Below are 9,058 nucleotides of genomic sequence, written 5' to 3'. Positions count from 1 at the left end.
TGGAGGTTGGAAGTTATAATTATTACCTGCTTCAGAATCTGCAATCTTAATTTTAAAGCTCACCTAATCACACATGTTTTCTGAGAAAACAAAAGCAATCATTTTCTCAATCTATGTTTATTTAACATAATGAAGTTGTCCAAAGAATTGGCATATGGCCAAATAGTTTAAATTTAAAACTACAATAATGTTGGAAGAGAAATTTTAAAATATTCTCAGATATATGTTGCTATATTGTTGAAGATCATTCAGTGACAGCTGCACCAGAAAAGCACAACTGTTAATAAAAGACATTTACATATTTAAACGTATTTCTGAACTTGATTCCAAAAAGACACTTATTCTTCTAGGCTGATCACAATATTCTTCAATTTGGGATAAGCAGATAAATGTTGTTGTTATAGGAATGATGTAACAATATCATTCTCAATTTTCTACAACCTAGTTTCAATTTAACTTATTTATTTAAATAAAAGTGCAAAAAAAAAACAACAACCAGAAATTGTTAAATAAGATATGTTACAAAATAATATTCATAAAGTACACAATAGTACTACAAAATTCAAAGAAGAATTCCACATTTATGTAGGTTGACTATGATGTAAAAAAATGGCTTAGCTTGCAGATAATGACTATAACAACAATAGAATGAAGAAATGAAAATCTAAACACTTTCAAATTATTTATTTTGAGGTGATTAAACCTTTTTAGATAGGAATTCCACCTTGCTGATTGTTGGGTTCCACTGCCTTGGATAGCAATGCTTACTACTCTTAAAATTATAGTACATATTTACTTAAAATATATATAATATGCACATTTTGTTTTTTTGCATAATTATTTTTAATTTGTGTGGGAATATCCACATTATGCCATTTCTTCTTCTTCTAAAATTATGTGTCATGATTATTAAAAATGTTAGAGTAGCTTATGGGGAAGGTATATGATCTTCCTGTATACCTTTGTAATTCTTCCATAAGTCAATTGAAAGCTATTTCCAAATAAAGAGAACTTGCTGGAGTTTTTGGTTTGTAACTTTTGGTGGAGATGGATAGCTTTCCAACAGTGTCCAGGAATGAAGTTGTCTAGGGTCACTGTCCCCATCTATTTGCTTTTTTTACATAAGCAAATGTAAAGAATAATTGGAACTACCTATAGGCAATGGTTTATCCAACTACATCGTTTTCCCATCATAAAGTAGTAGAAAACTATGTTTGGTCTTGTAGTGTTTCCAAAAGTAGACAATACTGTCCTTACTCCACACTGGGTGATTCTGGAAAGGGTTAATGAGGACAGTAGTAGCCCTGGTTTCAACTAGAGGATGCTTTCTTGTTGTTTTTTAAAGAAGGTAAATTTTTGTAATACTTTTCTGAAAAGGGAAGCTAGGTCAAATAAGTTTGGAAACCTCTGCTCCAGCCAATAAAATATTTACAAACATTTTCACAAATAAATAGTTAAGTCCTAAGTCATTATATGTCTATTCAGAATTCACTGAATTTTCAGTAAGAACTCAAAATTCTAATGTACCAAGAACTGCCAACTTTGAGAACTACCATTTAAAGTAAGAGACTTAAAGACAGACTGACTGCTGGAGCCCAGCTCTAACAAGAAGACTTTATTCAATCTGAAGGGAGGGTACAAGTCAAAGTATAATAGAGAGGCAAGAGGTTGGAATAACTGCAGACAATTTTCCTGAATGGTGGCTGAAATTTTCTTGACTGCAAATGAACATAAATTTTGAAGCCAGAAAGAACCTGGAAAGTTTAGAAATGTCATATATCCTAAGGCTAGCCATTTTTGGTAAAATTCATGAACATTATGATAATTTCTACCCCCAGAGATGCTAGTGCTATCTTATGCTTATTTTCTGTCCATTGTTAAGATTGTTATTAATATAGATTATTCTTATATAATTAGTTTCACATAATATTGGACATTTAAAATCACATGTGTATTTTGGAGAGATACCGTGGAGGTAAGGTGTTTGCCTTGCATGCAGAAGGACAGTGGTTCAAATCCCAGCATCCCATATGGTCCCCCGAGCCTGCCAGGAGCTGTTTCTGAGCATAGAGCCAGAAGTAAACCCTGAGCACTGCCGGGTGTGACCCAAAAGCCAAAAAAAAATTGTGTGTTTTTAGATCCTTTTTCCTTTTTCTTTTTTTTAAAAATATGGAACGCTTCACGAATTTGCGTGTCATCCTTGCGCAGGGGCCATTCTAATCTTCTCTGTATCATTCCAATTTTAGTATATGTGCTGCCAAAGCGAGCACTAGATCCTTTTTTCTTAGTCTTTTATTTTATTCCTGACATTCTGACTTAATTTCCTTCTACCTCATTTACTGTTTTAGGGTCTGAGAGACAGTACAAAGATCAAGATACCTTGTTTTAATTAATATATATTTTTACCCACAGTTAAGCCTAGTATGATTTTCACACCCTGTATGATTTCTGAACATTTCCCAGAGTGATTCCAGAGGGAAAAATAGCTTGTTGAGCCCAGAACAGTCAGGGTTGGCCTCAAACCCTAACAAACAAAATGAATAAATTTCATTCTTACTAATTCTCTTATTATAATTAATATATAGTCTTTGTATACTTGAAAATGTTTGTCTTTTTTTTTCAGTAATAATATAGTGTTTAACACAAGGTATATAAGTTAATGGTATTTCCTCTCCACATTTGGAAGCTGTCTTATTGTGTTTCTCACATATAATAAGGATCTTCAGTATAAATAAGAGTTATTCACTTTAAAATAAAATAAGTTCCCTTCTCTTACTAAGTAAGAAAATACTTATTAAATACTATTGATGCTATGAAACTCCTCTCCAATATAGTGACTTCTTCAAGATTTATAGTAACTAGGATTTGAGTACGTATGGGAATTCATAACTTTCTATAGTTACAAAATATTTAAGAAGAAAAATTTGTCAAGATTTTTATTTTTAAGACTGAATTTGTTTGTATAGATTTAAATGAGCCTGAATGAAGATAGATGGCCTAAGTCAGGGGTGGCAAACAAGTTCGACACAAAGAGCCAAAGTTTTAAACTGTGAGAGTCAGAGAGCCACACCACACAGGGACCTGCCAAAACGACACTCACACAAAAGCATATAATTTTAACAATAATATATTAAACACATATTGCATTTTGCCATTTTGAGTGAGGGTAAAAATCATGTTCGCCACCCCTGGCCTAAGTAGTCTGATCAATTTTTTAATGCTTGAAAATTTATTATAGGACCATGATTTACAAAAATGTTCATAACATAATTGTTTCACTTATTCAATGTTCCATTACCAATCCCACCACAGGTGTGATCTTCACTACATTAGTGTCTTGAGTTTTTCACCCAGCTCCCAAGTGTGCCACCATAGCAGGCACAAAATAGGATACTTTATTTTGTTTGTCACAAAGATGTTGCTAAAATTAGTCTAAAGATTTTCTGGTCTGCTAGGTGCTAGTTGAGTCTTTCATGTTGTTTTTGATCATTTAGCTTATTAAACTTCTATGCAGCTTTCCCATATAATTAGCTGTGCTGCTACTGGGATAAGAACTTCAGAGACTTTCCATAAGTTATAGAATTGATATGATTCAACAGCTTAGAATCTCACTGAGTAAAGTAATGGAGTTGGGTCATTCATATCTGACTACTTCCAGGCCATAAAAAAAAATCAATCTAAAAAAATCAAATAACCTTGAAGGGTTATTTTTGCCTTTTTTATTTGCTTGTTTATTTGATCATTTTTCCTTCTTTGATTGCTTTTTTGTTTTGTCTTATCAGTTCTTAAAAACACTTTGATTATAGATTCAGCAATAATGTTGCATTGTGTTCAAGTTTATGACATTGATTTAAAAACTTATTGGTCATCCATCATTGCTATTCATTGCTATATTTTGTTGATGACTTCAGTTTTTGTTAATGTCACCTCTCTTTTCTGCCATTCACTTATTCCAAAGCCTTCACCTATGTTTCTGTGTTACCTCTAGTCAACCTATTTGTCTCACTAGCTGGGTCATATGGGAGCATGGGAGCTCAATTTCAAGTTTTTTAAGGTATCTCCTTATTGTTTTCCATAAAGACTGGACCAATTGGCATTCCCAGCAGCAGTGAATGAGAATGTCTTTCTCCTCACATTCACACCAGCACATTGTTCTTATTCTTCTTGATATGTGCCAGTCTCTATGGCATGAGATGGCACCTCATTGTTGTTTTGATTTGCATTTTCCTCATGCAATATGCAATGTGGATAATTTTTTCATGTGCCTTTTGGCCATCTATATTTCTTCTTTAAGAAAATGTCCATTTTTTCTCTCCATTTTTGGATATTTCTGGATATATTCAGAGAACCTTGCTCAGTGCTATGGTTCAAACCAGAATTGGTCATATGAAAGAAAAGTGCCTTACCTTTTTTACTAAATCTCTAGGCCAAAATTACTTCTATAATTTTTTCACTTATAAGTAAAATAAAATCACAATTTTTCACTTGATTGATAACATATGCATTTCACAAAAAATGATGTGTAAATTAAAATTGGGAAAAGTCTAACTATCATACATATACCAAGTAAAATCCCAAAACAAATATATTGAAACAAAGAATTTAATCAACTCTACCTAAGTCTAACTCTACTCTGTTATTTTAACAATAAAGATTTGGGGCCAGAGTGGTGGCACAAGCAATAAGGTGTCTGCCTTGCCTGCTCTAGCCTAGGATGGACCACGGTTTGATCTGTCGATGTCCCATATGGGCCTCCATGCCATGAGCGATTTCTGAGAGCAAACTCGGGGTAACCCTACACGTCACCAGATGTGGCCCAAAATCAAAAAATAAAAGAAAGAATAAATATCTATACTTTTTTCATCTAACATATACCACATAGCATCACATGAGCACGCATACACACATATAATCAAATTATTAGTAAAAAGAACAGTAATGATCTGATATATGAACTAGTTGATAAATTAATAGATTTTTGAAATACAGTTGCAATAATGTACTTTATGACATAAGTATCTGACCTTTTTAATTATTTTCTATATCAAATTCTTTATTAGTTTTAAAATCACTAAAATATTTTACAAAATATAGAGGACCAGAATAAATGGCACATTATTCCATTTATAAAATTGATCATTTTAGATAATTATATCCTCTTTGAAGCTCTTTATTAATGCATTCCACTTGCTCAACTATGATATAAAAGAGATTTTCTAAACCAGATTGAAAAAAATTATTTTCAGGGAACATTATTTCCACAAATGATATTCAATGTTATGAATTAAAATATATTTCAGAGAAGTTGGATTAAATAACATTGACTACATTCCTTCACTCTATTGTAAATAGAATAAATACTTGTAGATTATAAATACTTATAAATAATTGTTGTGTCCAACATGCGATGTCTTTATGTAAGACTTTCCAATTCTATAATTTTTAAATTTTCATTGAACGTTTTAAGGCATTCAATTTTTCTTTTCAGAAATCAGAAGGCCAGAAAGATGGCACAGATAGGTTAGGTGCATGCCTTGCATGCAGTTGACTGATTTTATCTTCTGCACTACTTGTTTTCCCCTAAATAAGGTAAGTTACTTCTGGGAACAGAGCCAGGAGCAGCTCCTGAGCACTGCTGTTGTAAAAAAGGAAGGAAGGAAGGAAGGAAGGAAGGAAGGAAGGAAGGAAGGAAGGAAGGAAGGAAGGAAGGAAGGAAGGAAGGAAGGAAGGAAGGAAGGAAGGGAGGGAGGGAGGGAGGGAGGGAGGGAGGGAGGGAGGGAGGGAGGGAGGGAAAATAGAAGACGAAATGATACAGGAATAAAGAAAATATAAGAAGGTGACAGGAAACAAGAAAGAAAAAAATGAATGAAAGAAAATGAGGAAGAAAGAAAGAAGGAAGGAAGGAAGATAGGAAGAAAGAAAGAAAGAAAGAAAGAAAGAAAGAAAGAAAGAAAGAAAGAAAGAAAGAAAGAAAGAAAGAAAGAAAGAAAGAAAGAAAGAAAGAAAGAAAGAAAGAAAGAAAGAAAGAAAGAAAGAAGGAAGGAAGGAAGGAAGGAAGGAAGGAAGGAAGGAAGGAAGGAAGGAAGGAAGGAAGGAAAGAAAGAAAGAAAGAAAGAAAGAAAGAAAGAAAGAAAGAAAGAAAGAAAGAAAGAAAGAAAGAAAGAAAGAAAGAAAGAAAGAAAGAAAGAAAGAAAGGAAGGAAGGAAGGAAGAAAGAAGGAAGGAAGGAAGGAAGGAAGGAAGGAAGGAAGGAAGGAAGGAAGGAAGGAAGGAAGGAAGGAAGAAAGGAAGAAAGAAAGAAAGAAAGAAAGAAAGAAAGAAAGAAAGAAAGAAAGAAAGAAAGAAAGAAAGAAAGAAAGAAAGAAAGAAAGAAAGAAAGAAAGAAAGAAAGGAAGGAAGGAAGAAAGAAAGGAAGGAAGGAAGGAAGAAAGGAAGGAAGGAAGAAAGGAAGAAAGAAAGAAGAAAGAAAGAAAGAAAGAAAGAAAGAAAGAAAGAAAGAAAGAAAGAAAGAAAGAAAGAAAGAAAGAAAGAAAGAAAGAAAGAAAGAAAGAAAGAAAGAAAGAAAGAAAGAAAGAAAGAAAGAAAGAAAAGAAAGAAAGAAAAAGATATACTACACTCAATATGAAAAATACTGGTTCCTCTCTTGTCTCCCTTTAGTTACAATTGATCATAGCTTTGATCTGAAGCATCCTTATTGTCATTGCTATTCAAAAAGAAAAAAAAAATATGTGAAGGCCTTTATAGTTTCCAAAATTGTCTTCAAGGAAGTAGAGTCGCCAGCCTGAAAGATCTGCTTGCCTGTGCTCCTCTAATTAATATACAAAATATTATAAATTGCAAGAGGTGAGAAGGGGGAATCATGGAAACTTATGAGTAGTTTGAATAAAGCATTAAAATTAAATGGCTGTATCAAAGTAAGATATTCAAGGTTTATTGATGCAATCAGATTAAAAAAAGGTGTTTTTTTTTTTTTAAAAAATCTGCCTCAAAAAACCACCCAATAGTCTTCCAGACGAGTTATCCTATGATTATAAATCACATTCTTAATTCATCCTTTTAAAATATTTAAGTCACATTGTATCTCCATCTTGGACGGAAGAAATCAGCAGCCCCGGAGTAATTTTCACAGAATAAAATATGTGTCATTTAGGGAGTAGAAGCAGGATTAATAACCTTTCATTTGAACTCCAATGACCTTATCTCCCCATGCAAAGGGAATAGAAAACCAGGATGGAAACAATCAGTTCCCTAAGCAAAAGTAGGTGATTTCATGTTGATGAATTGTTTCCTTTGATGATAATAGTGATAAAATATTTCAACGCAAAGCATTTAAAAACTATTTACTGAGTGCTTACATAATGTCAACTACTTTATGATACCTTTATAAAAGTTAAACATGTGTTTCTTTTTACAGACACTCTGAAAGTGATGGTAATATTCCATTGCACGGAAGAAAATTGTATCCAAATTTGGTTTAGATTTAGAAGAAGCTTGGAATAAGGAAATAAATATCCACAATTGAGATTTCATGAAACTAATAACTAAGTCTGAGAAATCACTGAAAGTACTGGTACTTTTGGCAACAAATCTAAGGTGTTCTTTTTGAAACTATGACCTTTAGACTGTTAATATTAGAATTATCAGAAAGAACTAGAAACATGAAGATTTTACAGTTCTATCTTAAATTTTCTAAAGTAGTAGCAATTTCCTTTTATAATCAATGCACCCTGTTTTTAAGAAATATCAGTACAAGGTCTCTCTAGAACCACCAAACCAAAACCTCTCTTTATTAACCAGTTCAAATTCAACCAGGAAGAGGAAGGTCCAGAGAGAGACAAAAGTATCTTATCCAGGTGGACTTGTACAAGTCAAAGGGCTTGGTGTAAAGAAAGAGAAAATTAGGTAAAAGCAGAGTATAATCAAAGAATTAAAAATGGAAAATTCTGGTTGTTTTAATATCTTATTTCATCTAAAAGACTTTCTTCATGTCCAGAGTTTATTCCCATCACTACATCATGTGAAGATGACAAATGGAATGCAAGAAGAAAATGTAAAGACTTGCAGGACAGAATTAACTACTCCAAGACTGGGGATTGGAACTAGATTTTGAAAAGGTTTTCTCAAGCGTAGATGGATTTTTTTTTAAGAATATGGTTATTGGATACACTTATACATTTATTAAAATGGCATGTTTGAGGAAGCCTGCCTACTTTTACTTTAAAGTAAAGATAATGAAAACTACCAATCTTACATTATTATATTGATTTCATTAGATTAGATCATTACAAGTGGCATAGAACACTAATAAACATAGTGTTCAAGTAAATCCCATTAGCACACCTGAGATAAAAATTGACCAGTTCAAACATTAATCTTGGTTAACTTTATAATTAATTATGCTGAAATCAAGTGCTTAATAAATGGTATGAATTTCTTATTTAGGTAGATATTAGGAAGCCATAATCATTTGGCCACTTTCCTTAGGTCCAAAGGTAGAAAATTCTTAAAATGTTTCTGATAAAGAGAAGTAGGATAATTAACAATTGTGCTATACTCAAACTCTGAATTCTCAAGCAAAGTTAGAAGCATCCAAAGAGTATTATTTTTTAATATATTTATTGAAACACCTTGATTACAAACATGATTATGGTTGGGTTTCAGTCATGTAAAGAACACCCCATTCACCAGTGCAACATTCCCATCACCACTATCCCAGATCTCCCTCCACCCCACCCACCCCCACCTGTACTCAAGACAGGCTTTCTACTTCCCTCATTTATTCTCATTGTTAACATAGTTCTCAATGTAGTTATTTCTCTAACTACACTCATCTCTCTTCGTGGTGAGCTTCATGAAGTGAGCTGGACCTTCCAGCCCTCCTCTCTTTTGTCTCTGAAATTTATTGCAAGAATGCCTTTCATTTTTCTTAAAACCCATCGATGAGTGAGACCATTCTGCGTCTTTCTCTCTCCCTCTGACTTATTTCACTCAGCATAATAGATTCCATGTACATGCTTGCATAGGAAAATTTCATGACTTCATCTCTCCTGACGGCTGCA

General features: G+C 33.0%; 1 non-coding gene across 1 annotated transcript; it reads right to left on the bottom strand.

Annotated features, from left to right (window-relative positions):
• Nucleotides 1-2,163: 2,163 nt before the first annotated feature.
• On the bottom strand, nucleotides 2,164-2,270 carry LOC126021453 (U6 spliceosomal RNA). Its single transcript, XR_007499968.1, has one exon. It is a non-coding gene; the product is annotated as a U6 spliceosomal RNA (small nuclear RNA).
• Between the last annotated feature and the right edge of the window lie 6,788 nt (nucleotides 2,271-9,058).

The sequence above is a fragment of the Suncus etruscus genome, chromosome 10 (assembly GCF_024139225.1).
Source record: "Suncus etruscus isolate mSunEtr1 chromosome 10, mSunEtr1.pri.cur, whole genome shotgun sequence".
Taxonomy (NCBI): Eukaryota; Metazoa; Chordata; class Mammalia; order Eulipotyphla; family Soricidae; genus Suncus; species Suncus etruscus.
Note: the sequence above shows the minus strand (reverse complement) of the source record. Positions and strands in the feature narration are given on the sequence as shown.